Source organism: Coturnix japonica, chromosome 2 (assembly GCF_001577835.2).
Source record: "Coturnix japonica isolate 7356 chromosome 2, Coturnix japonica 2.1, whole genome shotgun sequence".
NCBI lineage: Eukaryota > Metazoa > Chordata > Aves > Galliformes > Phasianidae > Coturnix > Coturnix japonica.
In genome coordinates, this window is record NC_029517.1 from 130,519,660 (window position 1) to 130,546,781 (window position 27,122).

A 27,122-nucleotide genomic window follows, 5' to 3' on the forward strand; every position below is an offset into this window, starting at 1 on the left:
TTGTGGCACTGTAAGAGAAACCTCATCCTGAGATTATTAGCATTGTATGAGAAAGATTAGATGTTCTCATCTACCAGGAATAACAATAACTGGAATTTGCTCTGAATCTCCTTTGTCAATTACTTTGCAACTTGAATCACTTTTTCCAAGAATTCAAATGTGAATGGGAAAAAATTAAGTTAGGACTCTTCTAGAAGAAGCATGTTGTCCTGTTCTTTTCCTTCGTGAAATGGTCTGACTCCAATTTGCAGTTGCAATTTGATGTCCCTTTTTGTCCTGAAAGATAAAGCCAACTTGAATTATTGTTTTAGCAGACTGCTACAGCAGTGATATGAATTTGTATTCCAGTGAGTATAAGGGAAAAAAAGTGAGCTGCAATTTACAGGAAGGATGTTCCTGGATCTTAGATACAAGCAATTATAATTGGTTACACTACAACATTATTAGTTCGCTGGTTACCCTCTGAAGTGTTAGAATACCTTTTTTTTTTCATCCAGTATTCTTAATCTTCTGGAAGAGAAACTTCTAGGGCACAGACTCACACAAGCAATAAAGTTGATGTGTTGTGTTTAGTGGAATGCTTTTTGAGTTTTGCTTTTCACAAAGCATTTCTTGACACCATTTGCTAATATAGTTCCATTAAGAAAACATTACTTCAAGTTGTATGAAATCTCATCTGCATCACAGTACTCAGTCTCTCCAAATAAAAATAATTTCTTGAAATAACTGTCAAAGTGGCCTCCATGATTAGATGAAGAATCCCTTCAGACAGGAGAAATAAATCACTCCTCTAAAAAATAGTTCAAAACTGCCACAGATGACATACCCCTAAACAGTGTACACTCATGTTCTCCCTGGCAGTGATGATAGGCTGATCACCGAATAACATCTAGGCACACTGTACGCTCTGCCTGACAGTTTTTGAGTTCCTGCAGAGCCAGCGTATCATTAAAAGCTCTGCTTATCGATTCTCTTAAGCTCTGATTTTCATCCTGTGCAAGCTGCTTTTGACAGAGGAAAAATTTTCTGACAAATATTTGATGGGATAACCAAACAAAGCAGGGAAAGTGGCCTTTGACTTTTGGCCTTCTTATAAATGTAGGTACTCCAACGAACTTCCAGCTACTTTCTAAACAAGCAACTACTCAAGAGTCTATCTCTGCAGTCTTTCACTTCAAAGTTATTTTTATACTGATTCCAGTGTTTTTGTGGTTGAAGCTACTGCAACATTATGAAATGGAGATTGTTGTCAGTTTTGGAGTATTTCCAGATGACAACCTCCATTGAGTAATGGGTATCAAAATCTATTCTCCAAATCACACATTTTATATTCTTTGTTGTTTGAATAGTTATGAAACGGGAAGGCATTTTGTATAATAAGAGATCTCCATAAAATTTTACTGGGTAGATAGTGTGCAAATCGTTAATTTAAAATACTACAGTCATAGCAATGTAAAGCCTTTCAACAGGGATATGAATAATTGAGTGGTGCAGCTGACACAATAGAAGGGAGGGACACCATCCAGAGGGACCTGGACAGGCTTGAAAAGTGGGCACATGAGAATCTAATGAGGTTCAACAAGGCCAAGTGAAAGGTGTTGCACTTGGGTTGGGGCATCTCTCCTATGAAGTGGCCCTTTTTGGCAGGGTTGTCTTCAATCAGCAGGGCTGTGCTCAGACTGTTTAGCATAGAGAATAGAAGGTTCCAAAGAGATAACATTGCAGCCTTCCACTACCTGAAGGAAGATTACAAACAGGAGGGGAACTGGCATTTTACACAGGATAATAGTGATAGGACAAGGGAGAATGTCTTTATAGTAAAAGAGGGGAAAATGAAGTTCTGTGTTAGGAAGATTTCAGACTGATAGGCCTGTAGTTCCCTGGATCCTCTTTACAGCCCTTCTTGTGGATGGGAATCACATTGGCAAGCCTCCAGTCCTCTGGGACCTCTCCAGTTAACCAGGAGCACTGGTAGATGGTGGAGAGCAGCTCAGCAATTACTCCCACCAGCTCTATCAGAACCTGAGGGTGAAGCCCGTCTGGTCCCATGGTCTTGTGGCAGTCCAGGTGGAGGAGGAGCTATTTAACTGTCTCCACTTGGATCATTGAGGGCATATTCTGCGTTCCATCCCAGACTTTCAGATCAGGGCATAAAGTGCCCTGAGGACAACTGTTCTGCCCATTAAAGGCAGGTGTAAAGAAGGCATGTTCAAGGCCAGGTTGGATGGGGCTCTGGGCAGCCTTATCTGGTGAGTGGCATTCCTATCCACAGTATAGGGGTTGGAACAAAATGATCCTCAAGGTCTTTTCCAACCTAAGCCATTCCATCATTCTACCATTCTATGATAATTGTCAGAGAGTGAAATTGAGTTACAGAATTTTTTGCATCATCAAAGAGAGACTATTATAGGTGAAATGATACAGAGTATAGGCTGGAATTACATTAAATTATACTGAAACCTTTAAATTACTTTTCTTTTACAATCACTTTATCTATTCTACTTTCAAATATGTAATTTTTGATAGTACATCTTTTTGTAAAAGAATAGACTGCAAACTGAGAAGGACTTAATTTTAAAAAGCACGATATGTGAAAATATTTCATTTTAACCAGTGGCTGCTTTTTAAGTTACTGCAAGGCTTATCAGCTCTGTAGTGGAAATAAAGCAGTCATTGAATGCACCTCAGCAACGTGGCAGGAGGAGGAACAAAGCAAAGTACCTAAGGCCATGGAGTTTGAGGTTTCCCCTTCTGGAAATATAGAGGTAACCAAGATGAAGTGGGCAGCTATCTGCTCACGTAATAGGAAGGCTTACGGAGTCCATATATGTATTTATGTTCACAGAGCTTTTCTCCTCCTGAAGGAATGATTTTTGGGGGATCGTGTTCAGAAGACCTGCATCTGATCACCCAACTTGTTATTAAGATATTAACCTGCTGTTTCCGCTTTATATGTGTACAATCTGCTTCATGGATCTGGACAAACCTTGTATGGGTAAATCCTGGGAGTCCTTGCCTTCACACCAGAAGGGATTCTTAAGACGCAACACAAAACCATCTTCTTTTAGCCTCTTTTAACACAGATACACAGAACAGAGGTAGTAAACCTTCAGGCTAGACTCCACTGCAGAGCTTTCCTACACAATAGTTAGGGTATGAACCAGAATTGAACCAAAACAAAAAAAAACTGTTAGCTTTTACGTGGATCTGAACTGACTTTAGGTTAGATTTTATTGAAATCTGAAGTATTTAATCACAGTCCATTAAATGCTTTGATCTGACACGTGTGAGAAGTTCTGGTTTTCTGAATTTTCCACGTCATGGCTTAAAAATCCTCTTTTATTTTGCCCTGCTTGCCAAAGAGAAGGATAATAAATGACTATCCCCGGAGCAGGATCCCATAGTACACTGCTCACTGAGACTTTCACTATGACTTTCTGCTCCAGGGATCATGGCAGACACCCTGAGCTGCAGATCTTATTGATGATATGTCACTACTTTTCCTTACATATTCCCTGTACAGAACTAGCAATAAACATTTGGCACCCTCTGTATTTCCCCCTCCACCATTTCTCTGTATTAATAAATGTGGCTTTCCATCTTCTCAAAGACACTTGCCATGCTTTGTGCCTTCTCCATACTGCCATGCACCAACCTCATTTACTCATTTTGGGATCTAATTAATTCCTTTTTTCCCTTATTGGATGAAGCATTTCAATAATCACTTGAATTGGTAGGATGGCTCAATCTGATTTTTCATGGTTTTGGATTAATCCCAAAGGTAGCATGGAAAGACTAGATGAAGATCAACCATGAAAAAAGCTCAAAGCTCTGAGTATCATAAAATTATAGAATTATAATATGGTGTGGGTTGGAAGAAACATTAGAGATCATCTAGTTCCAACATCTCTACTGCAGTCAGGGTTGTAAACCACTAAATCAGGTGCTAGATCATGTTGCCCATGCACCCATCCAACCTAGGCTTGAATGCCTCTAGAGATAAGGCATCCACCATGAGGTTGGAAAGCAGTTCCAGTATGACTTTCAGTGAAGTCTTGGATTAGTGGTTCTCTGAGAAGAGATGGCTTCTCCTTCTAACTGCCACCTAGGTGTTATTTTGGCAATGGTCAACTTTGTTAACTTGGTTTGAATCAGGTGAACAAATAGTCTGTAAAAAGACTAATTTTATATCGCTCTGATTTACTGTGGTGTTCATAGTGTTCACTTGCGTCCTGTAATCATGGAATCATAGAATGGATTGGGTTGGAAGTAGGTAGTTTCACTAGTGCATTCCTAACCACCCCACAGTAGCTTTTACTGTAATTGGGTATTTCCATCTCAATCAGTTCTTCATGGATCTTCAAATCATTTTCCCTAGCAACTTTTTCACTCGGAGTGTTTCCTCCTCACTGCATTTCACAACATCTGGAATACAATAGTTCTTTCTATTACAGCAGCCTAAGTTCTCATTCCATATAGACTTCTTCCATGTGTCCCATGTGAGCTCTCCTTTCAAAACTGACCTTCAAAACAATCTCTACCTATATACTAAATAATATTATCTTTTTCTCTTTTTAACAGCAGTTGTTTTCCCTTATGCCACCAAAATATTACAGGGTGTAATCTATATAAAAAACAATTGTTTCTTTAAGTCATGAATAGTCTCTGCTCTGTTCAGGATGGGGGAATATTATGTACAAGAGCTGATGATCTGAAGGTGGATGGAACTTTCTTAAAGAAGATTAAAAATATTCAGGCATACAGTAAGCTTTAGCTTACTTCTGAGACCTGGTAGGAGTGCTTTCTGACAAGATTTTGGGCTACCTTCTTGTCAAATATGTATTGGATTGGACCCACTCTAACAAATTTTAACTACCAAATAATAAATCCTTACTGTATCTGTCAGCTAAAAAAAATCATCTCTTTCTTCAGTCCTTGAAGCCTCTGCCAGGGCAGAGTATATCCAGTGCAGTTCATTGCAAGTAATACAGCACGAATGAGTTTGAAGATCTAGGCAGATGCTGGGCAATCTATATAGAAAGTCACATTTGATGGGACTTACGGGCATCAGTAGAAGCCTGTGATTAACAGCCTAACAAAGCTGGCAGATTTGTCAACAAAAACAGTCATGGGAGAGAGGAGGACTTCAAGTGAAAAAAAATAAGGGGAGAAGCAGGGAAGGGAAGAGTTATGCAGAGCACTGAGGACAGTAATAATAAGTTTTAATTTGATGCACTGTTAAATGGGGAGCCAACTGCCATCTTCTATTGAATGGGATCATATTGTACATTCTCTCCATTTTCAGCAATGGTCGTCATACTTTATCCCTGCCTCTGCAGTGCTGTAGAAAGTTAAATACTGTTATCTAAACACAGAGAGAGGGAAGTTAAATATGTTTGGAAGTCTACTGTTATAAAACCAGCAGAAACCCTGATGGAAAGAGAGCCTAAAGGCTTTCTTTGTCCCCAGCCCCTGAAATCCTCAACCTGTCCCACTTTGCCACTTCTCCCCGGGTTAAATAGAGCCATTACAGGGTTGTATGTCATCCCAGTGCATGCACCAAAGAGTTCATTTTCCTAGCACTGCATCATCATCACCAGCAATCTCATGTCAGCTGTTCAGCAGTGCAGTGTATCAGTCAGATACATCACTGGAAGGGAGACAATTTGAATATAATGTATGTAACAGATAATACAATTGCAAAGCTGTTGGGGCTTAATTATGGGATGCAAGCAACCACTGCATCTGCATCATGACCACCTGGGAACATAGAGAAATGAATTATTCTCCATGTATTGATCACTCTTTTCCGCTGACACTCTTGGTACTAATAGTAAATTAGATTAAGCAGAAGGGAATTTTTCCCATTTCAGACCATGCTAGCAGGGAGCTACCCTTAAGTCTGTGCATATTTACCGGGTAAACTTCAATCTGGCAGCTCTGAACAAAAGAGTGATAGAAGAATGGTGTTTGTTTTTTGTTTTTGGGTTGTTTTTTTTTTTAAATGCCACCGGCTTCCATGTGCGACAGACTGTTAAATCCTATTAGCAAAGTTCCCCCAGGAGTATCTACAATAAGTGAGGGATGTGGTACTTTTCTGGGCTGGGATGCTTTATATCCACACATTTTGTTGGAGGGCAATGTTTTAACCTTCAGAAAGGTTTGGATGCTCTTGTGGTCTCAGAACCTGACCCAAACTTCAAAGATGTCAACGAGAAGGGTCAATTGAGCAAACTTTCAACAAGGCTCTTCATGCTTGAGTTGCCTCCTTATTTAATTTGCAGAGAGGTGGTAAGTTGCTGATACAGGGACACATGGTAAAGTGAGACTCTTGTTCCAAAGAACCCGTGCTTCTATTGATGGTACATGAAAAAAGAACATTTTGTCTCAGTTCTGACTACTTCCATAGATCTGGCATACACCTTTATTTTTCAGAACTCAGAATATTAGATGCCTTTCCACTTGTAAAAGAAGTTGTCACCTGAGGAAACATTTTTACTCAACTCTTATCTTGTTTCAGGTGTGCCTTGAGCTGTTACGAGTTCGTACATTATTTAAACCCAACATTTTTTCAAAGGAATAGTTTGGCTTTAGTTCCATCTCAAGGGGAAAAAATGTAACAAGAAATTCAGTTTCATAAAAGATTTCACCCCTTCCCTCCCTTTATGGGTGGGACATGACATATACCGACCAACTGAGTTCATGCTAAACTCACAAAAAAATAGTGCCTTAAGCCAGACTTCGGAATCAGTTCAAGCTCAAGTCTAGTTTTGGCTTATAAATTCCATTTATCCTAGGAGGAATACATTCATAAGCAGTAAATAAGGGATGATGCATCACAGTAACTTCATACATAAAACTCCACTTCAGCATCGTAGGGATGGTAGCATCTAACACTCCTATCAAATTGAGGGTAGTGAAGCAGTTCTCAACTTTCCTGAAACAAAAAGTGAACTCAAGAAAGACAACCAGGAATTGAGCATGATTACTTTCCTATTGCTGTTCACTCAAAAATGTATGATATTTAATGACATTGTTTTGGAAGTGCTGTGTTAAATTGCCTGAAAGGCGCTTATGGACCCATTTTCTTTGGTGATCTCTCAATACTTGACCTCACTTAGTTTAGAAGAGCTGTCAAAACCCACAGCTTCCCATTACTGCAAGTGTTTGAAAAGTTATGCTTCTTTTACCTAGTGCCTTCTTATTTCCCATAACTGATTGATCATTTCTACCAATGTGGCTAGCCTGAAGATTAAGCATTTTCCAGTAACAGATATGAAGAGAAAAAAAGATCAGATGAAGAATACCTGCAAATACAAAAATAGCAGTATTCAGAGAAGGATCTTAAGGGACTAAAGATCTGCTCTGCTGTGCTAGTAGAAACCTGCATAATTTACCCAAATTGTATCTTAGTTCCATCTGTTCAGTTTCCCACATCAGGAGTTCTTTCACTCATGTTTGATTTCTGGTTCCCAGGCTTGCAAATGGCACAAACCAGCTCAGTTCTTCCCAAACTGATTACATATTTTCTACTCACTGCCTACTCCATTCAGTTTCTGCATTTAATGCAACAGGTATCGATATACATTTTGATGTTGCAATTTCTTTGTGTGTTTACCTTAGGGCTATGTCATGGCTGAAAACTCCAGAGTGCATCAGGCCATCAAAAATAGAACTGGTGATATTTCAATGTTCAGGTTGTTCTGAGAAATTACAGATTGAAAGTCAGCTTTTATCCTAACTTATCCACTGAGTCTATGCACCACAACCACTGTCTAAGACTGTTATGCTAGTTGTCTCAAGCCTACCATGTATTAAATTACACTTAGCTCCTTGAATATCTAGTCACAAGTACAGACATTTGCAGACATTGTTCACCTATGTGTGCTTTTCTAAGTTTAGTTCTCAGCCGATGCTTTAATATATAACACTTTTCAATATTTTACAGAACTAGTATGGTGTTCAGTACCCCCCTATCCATTCTGGAAAGGTTTCCTTAGCTGATGTCATGGTTTTGTAATTTTGTAATTTTGCTATCAGTATTCCACATCATAACATCATGTCAAGTATGGATACTTCTGTTGAATGTGCAGTCCACAGAAGAAGACTACATATCCCAGAGAACAACAGGAGTAACAATAAGTCACGGGACCAGGACTCTATATAGTTGATCTCGTTCGCCAGCTGGACTCTCCTCTCGAACTGCTCGGGAGAGTGGGAAGCGGTTTCCAAGCCGCGCCGTAGAGGTTCACAGTAGGTCCCTCTTCGGTTTTCGGACGACTCTCTCTCTCTGTCTCGTTGATTTGTTAGCCTTATTATTTATATGTTCGTTGCTTTAATCTTGTAATTTTCGATATCATATTTAGGTAAAATGAATAGTTTTTCCCTCCTTCGATGTCCGCTTGTCTTTTATGTCCACTTCCCTTTGTTTCCCCCTCCTTTTCCAGGCCGCCGGGGGGGGCCGTGGGTGGGCCTTCCCCTGTCAACGGCATAAGGTAAATGCTAACGTAACCGTGACAGATTTTTGGTGGAGATGCGGGCATAGAGCTTTTAGCTTTTAGAACAATCTCTGCGTTTGCTCTTAAAGAGCTTCGTTACGGAGTGGTTTGGGCAGATGTTAGTTTTCCCGTTAGGCTGCTCACGGAGACGTGACACGTTGAAATACCAGACAAGTTGTCAATTCCATTAGGGCTGCTGTAAACATTCTCAGCACGTCTTATCTAACTTTTGTGTAGGACGAACAGGAAGGGAATTTCTTTCTCCCTTAGGTCGTAGCTAGGCTCTGACTTTTACAGAAGCCCTGCCCAGCTATGAATCCACTCTCATCCCAGTTCTGCTTTTAAGGAATTGAAAGCATTTATGTATCTTGCTTAAAGTAATTGGTCACCTATAACCACCAATAGATTTGGTGTTGTAGGAATTGTGCCAGATTATAATGTAGCCTGAAGTAAGGTGTGAGTACTGGATGAGAGACACCGTGCCTTGGTAGCTTTTTAACGAGATGTGGGTATGGTCAGAATTTGTTGGTCATCTACACCACCAGATGGAATTGTGAATTTCAACGAATCACTTGCATCCAGGATGGACAGCAATTTTACGCAAATACTTGCATACAGATGGAACAGGCAATTCTTACAAACACCCACCCATCGCTTTAATTCATTGTCAGCTAAATAAACCCTTTTTATTTTATGGTTGTACTACTACGATTTCCACACGCTTTCAAACGAAGCTGGGTTCAGACTTGCATTCACTGTACACTACAATGCATGGCATATATTGTTCCCTATGGCTGTCGTCTCTAGTGCGGAAGTCTCCTCCTAGGGGAGGACCAGAGAAGATGACTGGCACGCGCGAATATGAAAGGTTTAGGAAAAGTCTTAAGCAGAGCCTGGGGAGCCCGCAGTGTCATGGATTCACTCTTGAACAACCTAAAGGGACCTCTAAGAAAGTTAAGTGAGTATTTGGGGTCAGAGATGTAAGGGGTAAACCTTATTGGGGTTTGGCTTATGCCATACCGTGCTTTGGTATCATACTATTTCTGTTGTTTAGTATTATTCCGATCTGAGGATTACAGCCCAAGTTATCTTAAATATCAGTCACAGGAGGCATGCAGTAGCAGATATCAGTTGCCCCCTGTGGAGGCAAGAAATGGAAAACGGGTGTCCCATCGCGTCTAGACCGAAAAGAAGGAGAAGCACGAGGGGGGGCCAGCAGAAGACGCCAGGTGCCTGGGCGATAAAAGGAGCGTACCAGAAAAAAGCAAAGGGCAAAACCAAGATGGCTAGGGAAGAAGAGACTGATTGAGAAGGAGGGTAATATCACTCTACTGTCGGACCTCCTGAAAGCTGACTGAAATCCAAGGCTCAAGAAAGGAAGAGTTCACAGTCGACGCGTCAAAGATGAAGGTATCCTTGCCTGGTTGCTCTGCGGCTGCTGGGACAACGGGGACGAACAGCCTTGTCCTCTAGATTGGTAATGAACTTCGCCACTAGGAAGCATTGCCAAGACTGCAGTAATCGACAGAAGGGATTAGCGAGATGTTGCGGATGGAGTGCTGCCACTCCTCTGGTTGCGGCTGTTGAGAAGCCGTGAGAGAAAGGGGTAGCCCTATAGGATGTTTTGAAGCCGTAAATTTGATAGCTGGAATCGTCCAGAAAAGGCATTCATTCGCCGTGAGTGAATTGGCCTGGCGGAATTATGTTGTACATGGCCCTGATCCAAAGCGAACTTTGGACCGCGTGAGAGAGTGATGGCCGAGTCCTTGACATGATGGCATGATAAATCACAAGTTACAGCACCGAGAAATTTGCACAGTCCATTTGGTAATCTAGATTAAAGGATTCGTGGACAGATGGCCCCGCGAGTTTTTGCAGGCTGATTATACATGCTTCAAACGCACCGATCAGACAGCTCCCCAACTGCATGCCCGCAGTTTCATGTGCATCTCACGGCTAGCAACGAGTAGGATTGAAAATGTGAAGAAAGTTGTTTTCGCACATCAACTAAGTTGTAGATGATTTCCCGTATAATAGTATCAAGAATACATGATGAAGGGGTCATCCTCGTACGGGCCTCCAGTTAATGAAGTCTGATCGATAACTAGTCCATGTCCTACTGCCCCCTGCATCATCAAAAAGTCTCAGCTGTTAAACGCACACGGCTTGCCCAGCTGCGATGCAAAGGAAAACAGTTAACGATGCACGGCGTGTTTCCTGGGCGCTACTACTGACCGTGGAGGAAGACTGACAGGAAGTGGCATGCATGCAGACCGCACTTCGTGCACTACGAGACGGGTGAAAGAACTACTAGCAGCATACGCCAACCACCAGTGAGTTGCTCCCAGTGCGGCCATACAGGTTAACAGGTATAGTGTGGGCGCCGCCAGTCGATTGAGGATACTAGGCATTAGCCATCGGGTTTTATTGGACTGTGTGGATTCGAATGGCCTGGACATCAGAGCCACAGAGAATAGTACAAAAGAGTAGCGCGCTGGTGGGATTACCGGTGTCACAGTGTACCTCTATATGCCCTCGCATCCATGAGGGCATGAATCAATCCATATTTCTGGCAGTGACTGGGGGCTCTCAAGAAATTGACCTGTGCGCTGGAGGCTGAAAGAGGTAGCCTCACTTTGCAAAGACATGGCAAACAACATCCTCATTGTGACTGGCCTCAGGGGCTCCATGTATACTGGGTATCTGAGTTACCTCAGAAGGGGCGATTTCAAAGGTCCTAAGGGGTATCGGGATGGGCACTATTTGGATAGCTGCTGTAGACCATGGACAACATTAAAGCCAGTACTGTCTGTTGTTGCCTGGCGCGTCCAGAGGACCGTCTCTGTTGTGGGGCTGTCTACGAGTAAAATGCAGCGCAGGTGCCGATTGCTAGCAAGACGTGCACGAGACGGCATTGTATCGCACCAACAGGGATTCCTTGCTCCCCATTGCATGGCTGAATTTTGAATTCGCGCAGTTGAGAATCAGGGAGTGATCAGTAAAGACTCACTCCCTTTGTAAAAGTCCCAATATGGCCAGTGCGTAAAGCCAGTGGAGATGGAGGCTGACACGTAGATCTACCGTGGCGCTGAAGAGGTCACACCCCCATCTGAGCGCTGCTGGTGCCGTACATGTTGGAACTCCAGTACGAGCTGAGTCAAAGACAGCCAATAGCGTATGCCAACCATTGACATTGCCAATGGCCGTTCTTTTCTATTCCTTTTGGCCGCAGAATGCAAGCCACAGTTTGCGCTTCACCTGGAGGGGCCATTCAGTAATACTTGGAACCGTTTGCCCCAGGGTGGAAACAAGCAGCCCCAGACATTTGCCAGGGTTGGTCCAAACATGTAGCTGGAACAGGGTGGTGCTCCTGAACACTGCAGTTATCATTGATGACATTTGTTGATGTGTGGGGCGATAACAGCAGAAAGAAGTTTTCATCGTAAAAGGAGCGCAGAATAAATGCCGGATTCCTTCTATCAACTGGCTTTGCTATTAAAGAGAAGCAAAGTAAAAAGGACCTCCGCAGGAAATTCGTTCTTAGGTATAGAATGTGGCAAGGATGGTATCGTCGTCACATCCCAGCAGATGTGATCGACAAAATCACTGCCATGTCTCCACCACTAGCAAGAAAGAGGACACAATCTTTCGCTGGGTGCAGTGGGCTTTTGGAGGATGCCACATTCCAAACTACAGCCTCATTGTAAGCCCCCTTTATCAGGTAACGCGGAAGAAGATGATTTTGTATGGGGCCATGAACAGAAACAAGCTTTTGAACAGATGAAACAGGAGATAGCCCGTGCAGTAGCCTGGGCCAGTACGGACTGGACAGGATGTAAAGAACATCCTCTATACTGCTGCTGGAGAGAAAGGCCCCACTTGGAGTTTGTGGCAAAGAGCCTCAGGAGAGACCGAGGCCGACCCCTGGGATTCTGGAGTCGATCATATAAAGGGGTCTGAAAGGTGCTACACTCCAACTGAGAAGGAAGATCTTTAGCCGCGTATGAGGGGTTCGGGCGGCTTCCGAAGTAGTCGGGACTTGAAACACAGCTCCTTTGTGCACCTCGACTGCCAGTGCTGAACTGGATGTTCAAAGGACAGGTTCCCTCCACCCATCATGCTACCGCATGTAACCTGGAGCAAGTGGATTACGCTGATTACACAGCGAGCGCGAATGGGACCCCTCAATCGTCCAGGAATCCTAGAGGTAATCATGAACTGGCCTGAAGATAAAAAGTTTGGAACATCACCAGCAGAAGATGGTATCACGTGCTAAAGAGCCCCACCATACAACGAATTACCAGAAAATGAAAAGAAATATGCCCTATTCACTGACGGATCATGTCGAATTGTAGGGAAGCCATCGCAAATGGGAAAGCTGCTGTGTGGAGCCCCCACACGACAGGTTGCAGAGGCCACTGAGGTAAGGGAGAATCAAGTCAGTTTGCAGAGGTAAAAGCTGTCCAGCTGGCCTAGATGTTGCTGAACGGGAGAGGTGGCCAATGCTGTATCTTTATCTGACTCATGGATGGTGGCAAATGCCTTATGGGGGTGTTTAAGCGGTGGGAACAAAATAACTGGCAACGGAGGGGAAAATCTGTTTGGGCCGCTGAACTATGGAAGGACATTGCTTCCCGAACAAAGAATATGGTTGTAAAAGGTGCGTCAGTGTGGATGCACATGTGCCAAAAGTCGGGCTAACTGAAGAACACACAAACACACCATCAGGTAGATAAAGCTGCTAGAATTGAGAGGTGGCTCAAATCGACTTGGATTGGCAAACTAAGGCGAATTATTTCTAGCTGCATGGCTCATGAGACCTCAGGCCATCAAGGAAGAGACGCAACATATAAGTGGGCCAGAGACCGAGGGGTGGACTTAACCATGGACGCTATTGCGCAGATTATTCATGATTGTGAAACATGTGCCATAATTAAACAAGCCAGAAGGATGAAACCTCTCTGGGAAGGAAGGGCGATGGCAAAAGTATAAATATGGGGAGGCGTGGCAGGTTTGATTATATCACCTTGCCACGATCTTCGCAGTGGTAAGTGTTATGTACTCACTATGGTAGAGGCACCACTGGGTGGCTTGAAACATACGCAGTACCCCATCGCGACTGCTCGAAACACCATATTATGGTCTTGAGAACAGAGTCCTGTGGCGACATGGCACCCCAGAAAGAATTGAATCTGAATATGGAACACAATTTCAAATAATTCTCTTATAAATACTTGGGCCCAAAGATCATGGCATTGAGTGGATTTATCATATTCCCTACCATGCAACCAGCTTCTGGAAAGGCAAACCTATCCGTGGAACTGTCTTCGCCCAGGGACCTGGGTGCACTTGGTGGGTAAATGCAGAAGGATGGGAGTTACATGTGTGCCACAAGGGATTTGATGCTGGGGGAGTGCAGGTCAATAATTTTATGTTCTATATTTAATATATTATGTTTGCATGTGTAGTGTATTTTAGTTATTATAGTTGTACATTTAGTTATGTACATGCATTCTACTATTTTAGCTATCACAATTTTACATACGTGTATATATATGTATTATATAGTATGTATATTTAACCTGCATGTTAATAATGTAGAATGGGGTGGAATGTCATGGTTTGTAATTTTGTAATTTTGCTATCAGTATTCCACATCATAACATCATGTCAAGTATGATACTTCTGTTGAATGTGCAGTCCACAGAAGAAGACTACATATCCCAGAGAACAAACAGGAGTAACAATAGTCACGGGACCAGGACTCTATATAATCTCGTTCCAGGCTGGAGTGCCTTCCTTCTTCTCTCGAACTGCTCGGAGAGTGGGAAGCGTTCCAGCCGTGTCGCCTAGAGTTCACAGTAGGCCTCTCGGTTTTCGGAGACTCTCTCTCTCTGTTTCGTTCGATTTGTTAGCCTTAATTATATTATATTGTGTTATCTTGTATTTCGATATCATATTTAGTAAAATAAGTTTTTCCTCTCTAGATTGTCGCTGTTTTAATCCCACTCCCCTTTTTCCCCTTCCTTTCCAGGCCCGGGGGGGCGGTGGGGTGGCTTCCCTCTGTCACGGTTGCATGGTATATATCTAACTAACCCGTGACAGCTGACTACATTACTTCTATATTCAATTAGCGTATTTTGTTTATTGCCTGCCAAGTTTCCAAGCACTTGGCCATCAGTGCTCAAAAGGCTACAGCACCTCTGAAGATAGGCATGACAAAGAAAAGTCCTTTGGAAGAAAAGTGAGTGCGTTGTATCTTGGTTGTGTATCAATGTTATCAGCAACATAAAATGCTCAAGGAACAAGATCTGAACTTGAGCAGAATCCCAAGCACAAAACGAGTCTCTGGGGAAATGTTTGTCTCAAGACTGAGATCCCAATCAATGACAGCAATTCTGAACATGAGAGCTATGCTGAAGGATAGCATCACAGTTGAGAGAGCTGTGCAAGTGGGCTCAAACAGAGCAAATCTCCTCAAGGTGATTAAGTATGCAGAAGTCATAGAAGGGCATCTTTGTTTCTTACTTTAGTTCATACATTTTCTTCTGTTTAACATCTTCATTGATGATCTTGATGAGGGGATTGAGTGCACCCTCAGTAAGTTTGTAGATGACACCAAGCTGGGAGGGAGTGTTGATCTGCCAGAGGGAAGAAGGGCACTGCAGAGGGACCTGGATAGACTAGATCGATGGGCCAAGGTTAATGGCATGAATTTCAATAGGGCCAAGTGTTGGGTCCTGCATTTTGGTCACAACGATCCCAGACAACCCTACAGGCTTGGGGAGGTGTGGCTGGAAAGCTGCCTAATGGAAAGGGACCTTCGTGTGTTGATGGACATTTGGCTAAATATAAGCCAGCAGTGTGCCCAGGTGGCCAAGAAGGTCAATGGCATCCTGGCTTGTATCAGGAATGGTGTGATGAGCAGAACTAGGGAAGTCATCAGTTCTCTCATCATCATCAGTTCTCTCAGGAGTAAAAGCTTAAAATATGCAAGCTGGACACTCATTATCTACCATTTAAAACCTTATTATTTTATTCTGATTCATACTTGATAACAAAAGAATTACATTCACAATGAAAAACAAAAACAAAAACAAAACAAAACAAAACACGGGTATTATCTATTAAATTCCTATTAAACTAAATTCCTTTTTACTATCATCACTGTATGAAGGCAGACTGAAACTCAGCCTTCTCCTGATTAACAAAATGTTAGAAACACAGAAATATAACAGAGAACTTGATCATTAAACCACAATCATTAAGAAGTATTAACACCATAATGAACCATCATTCTTGGCATTAAAGAATAATGCACATTTTAATTCACCTATCTAAAGTTATCATGCTAAAAAAGCTATGCATGGTTGAGTTCTTATAAAAGAAATAAGAAAAAACGTTGGATTTGATGGATTTGGGGACAGTAACTACGCAGGGCATTTTTAATCCATCGGTCCACATTGTTTGGCATCCCAGCTTCATTAAAGAGAGGACATTTAGGCAAGTGGCCTTCCATTTATTTTCAAAATAAATTAGAATAGTAAGAAAATTCCAAGAAACTGGAAGAAAATTCATGTAGCCTAATATTTTATGATAAAACTACACATAATCATAGTTCTAAATTTTTATCTGAAATCTATCTTGGGCAAAATAATAGTCTGCCTAATAGGAAAATCAGTTAATAAGGAACTATGGATGTCAACAAGCAAAAAAGCACTCAAGTAGAAGAACAGGTCTTCTTAACATGACATAATGTATTTCATAATGTATTTTTTACTGAGAATGCAAATTTGGATAAAAAAGTCAATAATGTCAAAACTGTAGATATCAGAATGTTATTTGACTTCACATCAAAAACAAACTGTATAAGAACTAGGTGGATAGAAAGATACATAGATGCTGAAAGTTTTACAATAGCTTGACTGATGTTCTTTGACATGTAATTGCAATCAGCAGTATTTAACTGGGTTTCTAAACAGTGAATACTGAAAGGAGAGGACACTGAGTTACCAAATAAAGTAGGCACACACAAAGTATGCTTTTATCAGATATTAAGCTATATATGAAGGGATGAAGAAAAAAAGAGTGAGCACATCTTGGAAATTGGTGACTTAAGAAATGATCATGAATTTCAAGAGTAGTAATGTAGTCAGAAAGAACAATAAGATACCTGGATAAATAAAATTGAAGATTTCTGAGTGCATGAAGTGATATTATGCAGCTTCTTCTTTAGCAAGGTGTCATAGTTGTATTTCTGGACTTGATGTTTCAGGTTGAGTATAAAAACACTAGGAAGGTCATGTGGTTAACTCAAACTCAAACTGAAAAGTGGATTGAACACAGAAAGAGCTAGCCTAGTTTAGACAAGCTTAGACTTTAAAGAAGTCATGAGCTTTTAACAAGCAAGGTGATAAGCAATCAGAACAACTTACCAACAGCTCTGATGGATTTTCTATCACTGGAAATTTTTAAAGAAATATTGGATGTTTTCAAGAAAGTTAGATTGCAAATCAAGAATATATAAAAGTCTTGAAACAGGCATCAGTTAAAGCACATCCTATGGCACAGTCTAGCATTTCAAACTGGGTGGTTACTGTAGCTCCTTCTGGCTTTAAAAGTCACTACATAAGGGAGAACAGCAATATATGACATATTTGGGAGTCATAACTGGAATCTGAGAGCTAGCACAAAGCATCTCCCTGCTTAAAATTAAGCAGGTGACTTGCGTCTCTTTCTTGTGGTTGCAAGCAAAACAGAGTAAGTGCAGGGAGATTAATATACTTCAATTAATTAATTATTACATGAATTAATTGAATTAATTAAGCAGCACAGGGGAATGAGGAATGGGGTCAGCAGTTCATAACTTTTTTCTATGTATACACTTAAATGATATTTTTGGTCATATGTAGTAGAGTGGAATCAGTGATAGAAATCTGTCCATAATGCATGTTTACGGCTTTCCAAATGCATTGAAAACTCAGCCACCTGCCACAAGTTTATGATCCCTCCATGCTTAGGTCTTTATAGAATTGTCCTTCCCACAGGCAATTTCTTGATGGTCAGACTTAGTCATACTTTAATGTACATTTTCCCTACAGTGCTTACTATATTCTAAAAAACCAGGAATACAACAAACAAGAATCACTGAACACCAGCCCAGGTACAAAAATAGCTATATACAGATTAATAAAACTACAAGGGTAATAAAACAAGACCTTTCATAATCCCTTTTATAAGGTTTCTGATATTTAGGGTTATTGATTTCCAATTCTATGGAATTATTGCTCTTTTAACATTGCAGCGTCATATTATGCTTTGCTTCAGACTCTAAACCAACAAGCAGAGATTGCTCAGAGATGTGGTGGATGCCCCATCCCTGGAGACTTTCAAGGCTATGCTGGACTAGGCCTTGGTTAACCTGATTTAGCTGTGGATGTTCCTGCTCATTGTAGGGAAGTTGGACTAGATGACCTTTAAGGGTCCCTTCCAACTCCAAGGATTCTATGATTCTATGCAGAAGGAAAGGCCACTTGAGTCCCAAAGCCAAGAAATGCTAGTTGAGGAATTCTTTTCATTGAAATTGAGGAATTCTTTTCATTGAACTTCTTCACATCCAACTTCTGCTTAGACCTCTTCCTTTGGCCAAAGTAAAATTACCTCTGATCTACCTTCCTTCCTACTTCCAGCTTGTTAATCACTGATTAGCAGCAGCCTTTGTTGACAATTATTTCTTCCTATGTATTAATCAGTAGGAACACAGTGACTCATTCCAGCATAGAACATTATGGTTCTGCTAGGTCATCCATCCTTTCCTACATGGAAAGTTGATGCCCGGCACCTTCAGTGCTTAAATGTCTCTGCCTAGTCATTTTTCAGCCTAAATGATATGTTATAAGGGAAACTTCTCCTTAAGTAATGATCTGATTAGTCCGAATTAATTTCACTACAGAAGTGTGAAGATGCTGAAAGAATCTTCCCGACAAGCAGTTCAAGGGAACTGAAATCCAGTAGATTAAAACTACATTGTTGAAAGAATTTTTATAATACCAGAGTGGTCTAAAGGAGACTTTAATCTGTTCCCTTGATATAAATGAGACTCAGGATCAGAAATTAAAAATATATATATATGTGTCCATTAGCTCTGTCTACTTGAAGAGCCACAGGCCCTAGGTTGTCAAAACATCCTACACGCTGGTAAAACCATCCAGAGTGAGTGACAACATCAAACTATCACGAGTCACTTGTTTTTGCATAAGAAACAACAATGTGCCATTTCCAAGACAAGGCTACGTGAGTTTCCAGCCCCACTGCACTCTGCATATCAACCCCACTCACCCTACACACCAGAGAAGAAAGGAGATTTCTATTTGCTCTCTCCGAGAGTTGCTCTCTTGCCTAAACAGCTCCAGCACTCTTCCCTGAATGAGGCTGCACTTTGGCAGCCAGCAAAAAATGATTGATTTTACAAGACTGCCTGTGGAAGAGGAACCCTTCGGCTATAGGGGGCATGGGAAGTGTGTAATGATTATTAAACTCTCTTCAGTGGTCATTATGCAGAACCAGGGAAGAGAGGAAGCTGTGTGGGATATCTAATGTGTTAGAAAAAGAAGCCTAGGGCATTACTGATATCTTAATATCTGTGTGGTATTTAGCAGAAGAGTTTTACCATGCTTCACTCTCTCAGTTGGGAGAAATTACAATACCATATGAATAATAGATGAAGTGCTATTTTGATGATGCAAATTAGTATTAATGCAGAAGATTATTTTAATAGTGTGCATAAATGGAATTTTCAGTGCTGAAATGAACCCTAATTAAATCTGATTCTTTTAACCATTCACTGCTATGCCATTCAGCATTTTGGCAGGGGGGAGGCTGTTTGTTTTCTCTAACATTTATTTCTGTCTCCTCTTTAAATCATGTATTGTTATATTTAGTCGCTATAATCAAAAGTAAAACAAAAACATAATGATGAGGTCAAACAAGAAGCCTTTTATTAATGCAGAGCACACTGCATCAGAAGGAAAACATGCCAGCACCTAGAGAGAGGCATGATGGGGACAGGCATTCTCTAATGATAGGAAGTAGAACAAACCACTTTCCATTCCTCTTACTTGTTTTCCTATAACAAGACATTGGAATTTCATCAGCAAAGGATAACCAACACCACTATTCCTGCAGAACACATAAGCATTTTTGCTGCCATGACCTTAGTTTTACCTGTTGCCTTCAGCAGGGCTACATTTGTACAGTGATATGCGGTTACATTTGTCTTATAATTGCAGCACATCTGACCAAGGCAAAGGGGCAGTCATATAACATCTTTCAAGGGTCTTTGTCCCACAGCACTTTCCCATTCAGCGTGCATCTACATTAATTCTTTTTCACTTAAGACAGAGCAGCCTACTCCAACTGTTATTCTGCAAGTTCAAGTGCATCTGAACTACAGATTCGTTATACCAATCACATAAGAGTGCTTAGGACTGTGATAAGCATGGCTGGCCTGTTTGTGTCACAGAAAGTACAAAGCCAGGATGACGCCATGATAATTCCAGAATTCTTTGCAAGCTCAACTTCTGCTACTTAGCAAGGGGTATGGGATCAGGATGAATCAATAAAAGGCATTTATTTACCTTAGCAGTAATTGTTTGCTCCTAGAACATATGAGTGCATGTCCAATGCTTCAATAGCTTTCAGTTCAAGGCCAGGCAGTCCCTACCTGCACTCCTTCCCAGCTGAAGTTGGGTCCTACTGTGAAATGGCTACATCAGTTACTGGTAATAGCAACAGAAATAATGCTGCGTGTAGACTATTTTCACTGCAATTCTTTTGGGGCAGAGGTTATATTGTAGAGTGTTCTTTCTGAAATGGCTAATACATTTCCAAGTACTGTACAGTACTAGATTACAACAATTTCTGCTCAGTCTTCCTTGGAGAGAAAGTATTCAAACAAAAAAGTAATCTCTAAAAGTAATCTCCCAGGTAATGTGCCCAGTGCTCAAACTTTCCAGACTCTGTACGTTAATAAAATATCCACCAATATACATACACCCTTTAGGATGTGTCTTTCGACTGTACTGTAAAGAAAATGCACTTGATTGATCCTGACCAAAAGTGGACAGCTGACTTCACTCTGCTGGAAGATGAGGATTATGGTCAATGCTCCTACTCTCCTTCCTTGAGAAACATCACCAGCTGTGTTTTACCAGAGCTAGAATTAATATTTTGGCTCCTCTGATGAGATCCTGGCATCCTTGTGGCTGAGAGTAATTACACAAAAGTCAATGAAAGAAAAAAATAAATAAGAAAAGAAAGAAAAATCGGGATCTAGAAAAAGAAAGCCAGGCTCTAAAGCCAATCTATGAAAATTCAGGGTAATAATAAAAGTAAGACTTCCCCACTCAGCCCAAGAACTGTGGAGGTTCTTGTAATATAGCACTGTCTTTAGTTCCACATGCTTTTCTACTGCCCTTTATAGCAAGGGCCAGCCACAGTCTTCCACAGATTCTGCTCTAACATTTAAAGCTGTGGTTGTTCTACATCTGCACAGAACTAAAGAGTGCTATTGCTGTACAGCCTGACCTGTGATAGTCATCTGAGTAATATTTATGACCGTGATTTATGCTATGAAGCATAATAAACAAATGACAAAATATCGATGTCATATTCAACAGAAGAATAACCATTTATGTGTTTTATGGTGGGGTTATTTCATAATTTATTACAAAGTTTCCTTGTTCTGTATGATACATCATCCAGTATTTTCTAATGTATAATTGTAATACATTATCACAGCACTGAGCTCAGGCGCCTATTATTGGGCGTTTTTTAAGCAGAAGGAGTGAAGATCAGCCCAATTTGGTATAAATTTGAGATGATGGAATACTTAAGTGAGAAAATAAATGTTGCTGAACTGGACAAGCTGCTAACAGCACAATGTGGAAGGCATTATGAGGAATACCACTTGTCATGGATCTCCACTTGGACAATGAGCCATTGACTGCAACCAGGATATCATGAAGTGAAAGTAGAGATTATTGTTCCTGCACACTCAGGCTTCCAGTAGATGTCACTGGTTTCTCAGACCCATTACAAGAGTAGGTGGTGTCAGTGCATGCTGCCCCACTTATCCAAAAACAAGATGGTTTAGCAAAGTGTTACTGTTTAGGAGAAGAGTTAAGGGAATTACACTGAGATCAAATCAGAGATGCCTGCACTGTTTACATTTACCTACCAGTAATGTCACATCTGCCTCTACACCTACGTTACGTTTTGCTAGTGAAAAACATCCTTAACTGTGCAGTCACCATGTCTGTCACCTCACTCTCTTCAAGACACCCTTTTCAGTACATGCATAAAATGCATCATAGCTCACACAGCTTGTTACTATGATCCAACATTGCCCATCTGACATATTCATTATGCACTCTGCACACCACCGTATTCCTCATCATTTTCACATTGATTGCATACAACCATTGAATTAGACCAGAAGTGTAAGCATTCCTTGACCAAGTACTTCCAACATATACCAGAACTGCAATAATTTCATAAAACCCAGTACAGTTTTTTGACATTGCCAGTTCAGATCCAGGAACAATAAATATATCCCAACATGACAACCATGGTTATCTCTAAATTTATTCTGTGGTTTGCTTTATGAGGTTGCGGTGTACCTCCTAAATGCTTCCCTTCAAGTCCAGTGCCAGAGTGAGAAATTTTAGTAAGGCCTGCACTTTGTACAAAAATGGGAGGTTAAAATAATATGTAGCTTATAATTAACTCATTTTTACATAATCTCAAATTTCTCATAATCACTACATTATAAAATGCAGTGCAGTCACAGACATAAAGGTATATTATTGCCGTCACTGTCATAAAAAAATACTCTCAGAGAAGCAATAATGAGAATTCCAACATTGCATATTCTCAGCCAACTTTCAGGATATTTAATGTGTCACTGCTACTTGTCTGCAGTCATTAAGCAGGTCATCTGACAGGACTGACGTGAACTTGGACTCCAGTATTTTTCAACATGGACATTTCAGCTTCACTTAGACACGCTGACCTGAGACATGCACTTAATCAAAAGAGAACTTCACTTAGAAATAGAAAGCTGATTTTTTTTTTTTTTCTTTTTTTTTTTTTTTCCAGCAATGGCTAAAAATACAGTTAACATGACTGTGCACTTAATTGCACATCTATTTGCAAGGTTATCATTTCCATTCCAGGTCGGTTTCACTTACTTTCAAGACACTTTCCATCCAATTTTAAATTCTGCTTATAATTCTAGCAACTAAAACACAAGCAAACAGGTAAGCATGTCACAGCTGAAGATGGAAAGTCACATTTCAAAATACTCTCTAACATTTTCAAAGCACTTAGACTACACACATAGGAAACAGCACTTCTTCTTTGGCTTCCTTTTGAAATACATTAAAAAGAAGTCTGTGTTAAACTAAGTTACTTAAACTTGAATTTCACTCTGAAAGCATTTACTGATCAAATAATTAGCATCAGTTTTTCTTTCACCTTGGACTTCAAGATTAAGGACTTAAAGTGTAGATGTCAGCTCAGTAGTGAAAGCCAAATCAGACAGCTGTGGAGGACCACTGAGTTCTTCGTGCCACTTACTTCTATCACCCAAGAAGTGGCGTATTTCTGGAAGATGATGAATTTTTTTTTTCAGTGCATTTTATTTTCTTTTGAACTGTTGTATGGAGAAGGTAGGTAGCTGTACTGTGAACTTATAAAATATGTGCAGTAGATCACTGAAGCAAGGGAAAAGCACCAGCTGGTGTTATGGAAACTAGCTCAGGAATAAGCACATCCATGTCTTCCATCCATCTTCTGAATAGCCAGGAAATGTTTCTTCTCTGTATTTTCTATTGTTAGAGATCTAAACAGTTCTTTGAAACTGTGATCTGTGGATATCATTCTAACGACTACTGGTGTGTATCAACAGCAGCTGCTGACTTTTTTGAGAGGAAGATGGTGAGCATTCATGCTTCCATTTCACTTTCCCCTCAGATTTTTTTCTGCTACAGTTGTTCTTGCTGCCACACACCTAGATATCTGCACAAAAAACTTAACACCCTGAAAATAAAAGCATAGAATTGTTAGATTTGGAAGGGACCCTTAAAGGTCATCTAGTCTAAGTCCTCCGCAGTGAACAGGGACAACTAAAGCTCAACCAAGTTTCTCAGAGCAACTGACTGACTTTGAATGTCTCCAGAGATGGGGTATCTGTCACATCTCTGGGCAACCTGTTCCAGAGTTCTCCCACCCTTACCTTAATGTAAGAAACCTTTTCCTTATATCCAACCTAAATCTCTTCTCTTTAAGTTTAAAATCATTTCCTCTCATCCAATCACAAAGTCTGCAGAAGATTCTATCCCTTTCTTTCTTTGCAGATACTGAAAATCTTCTCTTAGGTCTCTTTGAAGCCTTTTCTTCTCCATGCAGGTTGGGAGGAGGTGCACATGTATCTAGATTTTCACCTGCTCGTACCTGGGCTGGAAGCACCTATACTTTCCTTCCAGATCTTGTAATTTGGTTTAATTATTCACCTATTGTCAGCAAAGTGCTGAGCAAGCCACTGGAAAACCAAAAGGTAAGTTTCCTGAACTAGATATACTAATGGATTCTTCAGAGATTACTTGGCCTTAGCTTTCTGCATTTTTAAAATTCAAATAATGATTTTTATTTACCTTGAGGGTATACTGGAAAGCTTAATTCATTAACAGTGTTCATAAAAGTGGAGCGGTGTCTTTTGGCTCTTAATTTAAATTCAGTAGCCAATGTTAACTTCCTAAATCAATATGTAGAGATGTGAACAAAAGGAATTGTCTTTGAAAAGAGATTGGGTCCATTCATCTCTCAGTAAAAGCTCTCCTACTCTCTACTTTTAATTGACTCAGCTGAGAATTGGGAGCCAAACATTTGACCATTATGATTTAAATTTGCGTTTGTCAGAGCAAAAATTCAGACCAAATGATGTGCCTATTATAATCTCCAGAAGAGCTGCTATCTATGATTAAACTGTTCTTCTCATTAACTTCATTAGAAGCATCTGCAATCAGAAGATTCTGAATTGATGGGAAAATTCTGAGTCTGCCTCTCCCCTAAATAAATTTCTTTGGTGGATGTTTGAATAATAAAATCTCAGAATGGCTTAGGTTGGACAGGAACTTGAAGATCACCTGGTTCCAGGCACCCTGCCATGGAACAGGGTAGCAACCCACCAAATCAGGCTGCCAGGGCCCCATCCAACCTGGCCTTGAATACCTCCAGTGATGGAGCATCCACAGCTTCAATGGGCAACCTGCTCCAGTGCCACCCTCTGAGTAAAAAACTTCTTCCTAACTTCTAACTTAAACCACCCCTCTTCTAGTTTAAAGCCATTCCCACTTATGGGCCCCAGACTTGGACACAGCACTCCAGGTGGGTCCTCACAAGGGAGGAGTAGAGCAGTACAATCCCCTCCCTCTCCCTGCTGCCACCCCTCTGTTAATGCAGCCCAGGATACTGTTGGCCTTCCCAGCTGCAACAGCAACTTTTCATCTGTCATGACCTGCAAGTTTTTCTGTTAAAGAGCACCAGTCCCAAGACAGAAACCTGAGGGACATCACTCTTGACCAGCTTCCATCTGGGCAGAGCGCCATTGACAACAACCTCCTGGCTATGACCATCCAACCAATTCTTTATCCACCTAATAGTCCAGCCTTCAAATCCATTCTCTCTCCTATTTAGAGATATGATGCAAGAACCTGTCAAAGACCTTGCATCAGTCCAGATAATATAATTCTACTTTGTTGAAGAATATTTCCTTCTCTCTCTAAAAGACTGTCTGTGTGGAAGACTCACTAACTGTGCTGCTGTGTGGGTGACATCTGAACATACTGAAAGTAGAATCATAGAATTACCCAGGTTGGAAAAGACCTTGAAGATCATCAGGTCCAACCGCAGCCTAACCATAGTACCCTAAGTAACAGCCCAACACCTGGTATGCTGTTGTTCACTCACAATAACCATTCCTTGACAGTCACCTATTGAATCTGCATTTCTGCTGCTGCTTGGCACAAATCAGAAACATAGGCTGTATTTCCAGGTATCACGTATTCCAAGGGAGGCCATTTTTCAACAGGGCATCTGTTCATATTATAACCATAGTATAGGAACTCTGAAAATAATCTGAACATATATCTCAAATGTAGTCTCCCCCAACTCCATTCTCTCATTTCTTCTTTAGATGCTTTCATTTTTACAACTGCTTTTGAAGAAGGCAGTGGTTTCAGATGATGCCATTGGTTTGATGAGGAAGCCTAAATCAATGAATATAATATTGTTGCCAGTCTTCAGGTTTTCAGCTAGTTGTCTAGAAGGATGACAGTGAAGTATTTCCTGCTTAGGTATAATATGTCTCCTGCAGTGCTTTAGAGGAAAATTTTGCCTTCCTCTGAATCACTGGAGATTGCTACAGAGAGGCATAAGTAATAAGCTGTCTCTTCACTGGTGAGTCCTACTGACATGCTCTTTGAGGGCATTTGCCTATCTCAGAGAGATGGAGACAGCTGGGGCTGGATTTTTATGCCTACATCTGTAGTATGGTGCACATTCTGCCTCCTATAAGCACTGGAGGATTTCTTAGCAGATCCTTTGGTATTCTCTGCATGGCATTTTATAGTAGGGGCATTTGGTCTGTGAGTGTAGGTCTTATGACAGGCTAGTTTATTGACGTGTGAAGGCAGGTGGAACAGGTACCCTGTGGGTCTTCCTATACTACACAGTCGTTACACACTTGTTTATAATTGGAAGGAATTGAATTTATTGAACCAAGTAGTGCAGTCCAGTGTTTGCACATTCACTTTGGTGTGACCAGTAATTTAATCAGCCAAAGTCTTTCTATTGATTTTTCAAATCCTTTATGCAATCGATTTCTAATTAATGACACACTCTTTTATGCATAAAGACTACAAAAACCTAGATTAGTCCAAGCTTTAACCACTTGTTGAAGTGATGAATTTGCAGGATAATCCAGATTTAGACAAGCCACGTAACCCCAAATAGAAGATAAGTTGAATACTAGATGCATTTGAATATAACTTCCAAAGCAACTGTTTGTGCTGATAGGGTTATGAGGTTGAATTTGCAAGGATTTTGAAGTCTCACAGAACACTGGCTAGTGCAGTAGAGGCCTCCCCATATTTATTATTAACAGAGAAACAGGGAATCACATAACTGGCACTGTGCTCAGATACATCAAAATATAGGAGGGGGTTATTATATAAATGGATTCAGATTTACCAGCTGGGATTGGGAAACTGGTGCCTTAGAAAGTATTGTTACCTGTGTTGCAGTTCCAGCTGTTCATCTGCTGACTGATCCTGCAGTACAGCTGAATCTGACCTGGCCCATTCATCACTTCCAGCTACTTTGATATGTCAGACTGGTTCTGAAATAAGATCTCTAAATTTCTGTACATTCCCTAATACTTAAGGTCCGCCATTTTGGAGAATTGCCTAATTTTTCCCCTATAAAAGATACCAAGTCTCTCAGTTTTTACTATGAAATAAGTCCAGAACTCTACCCACCAAGAACAATTAGGATGAGAATTAGAGC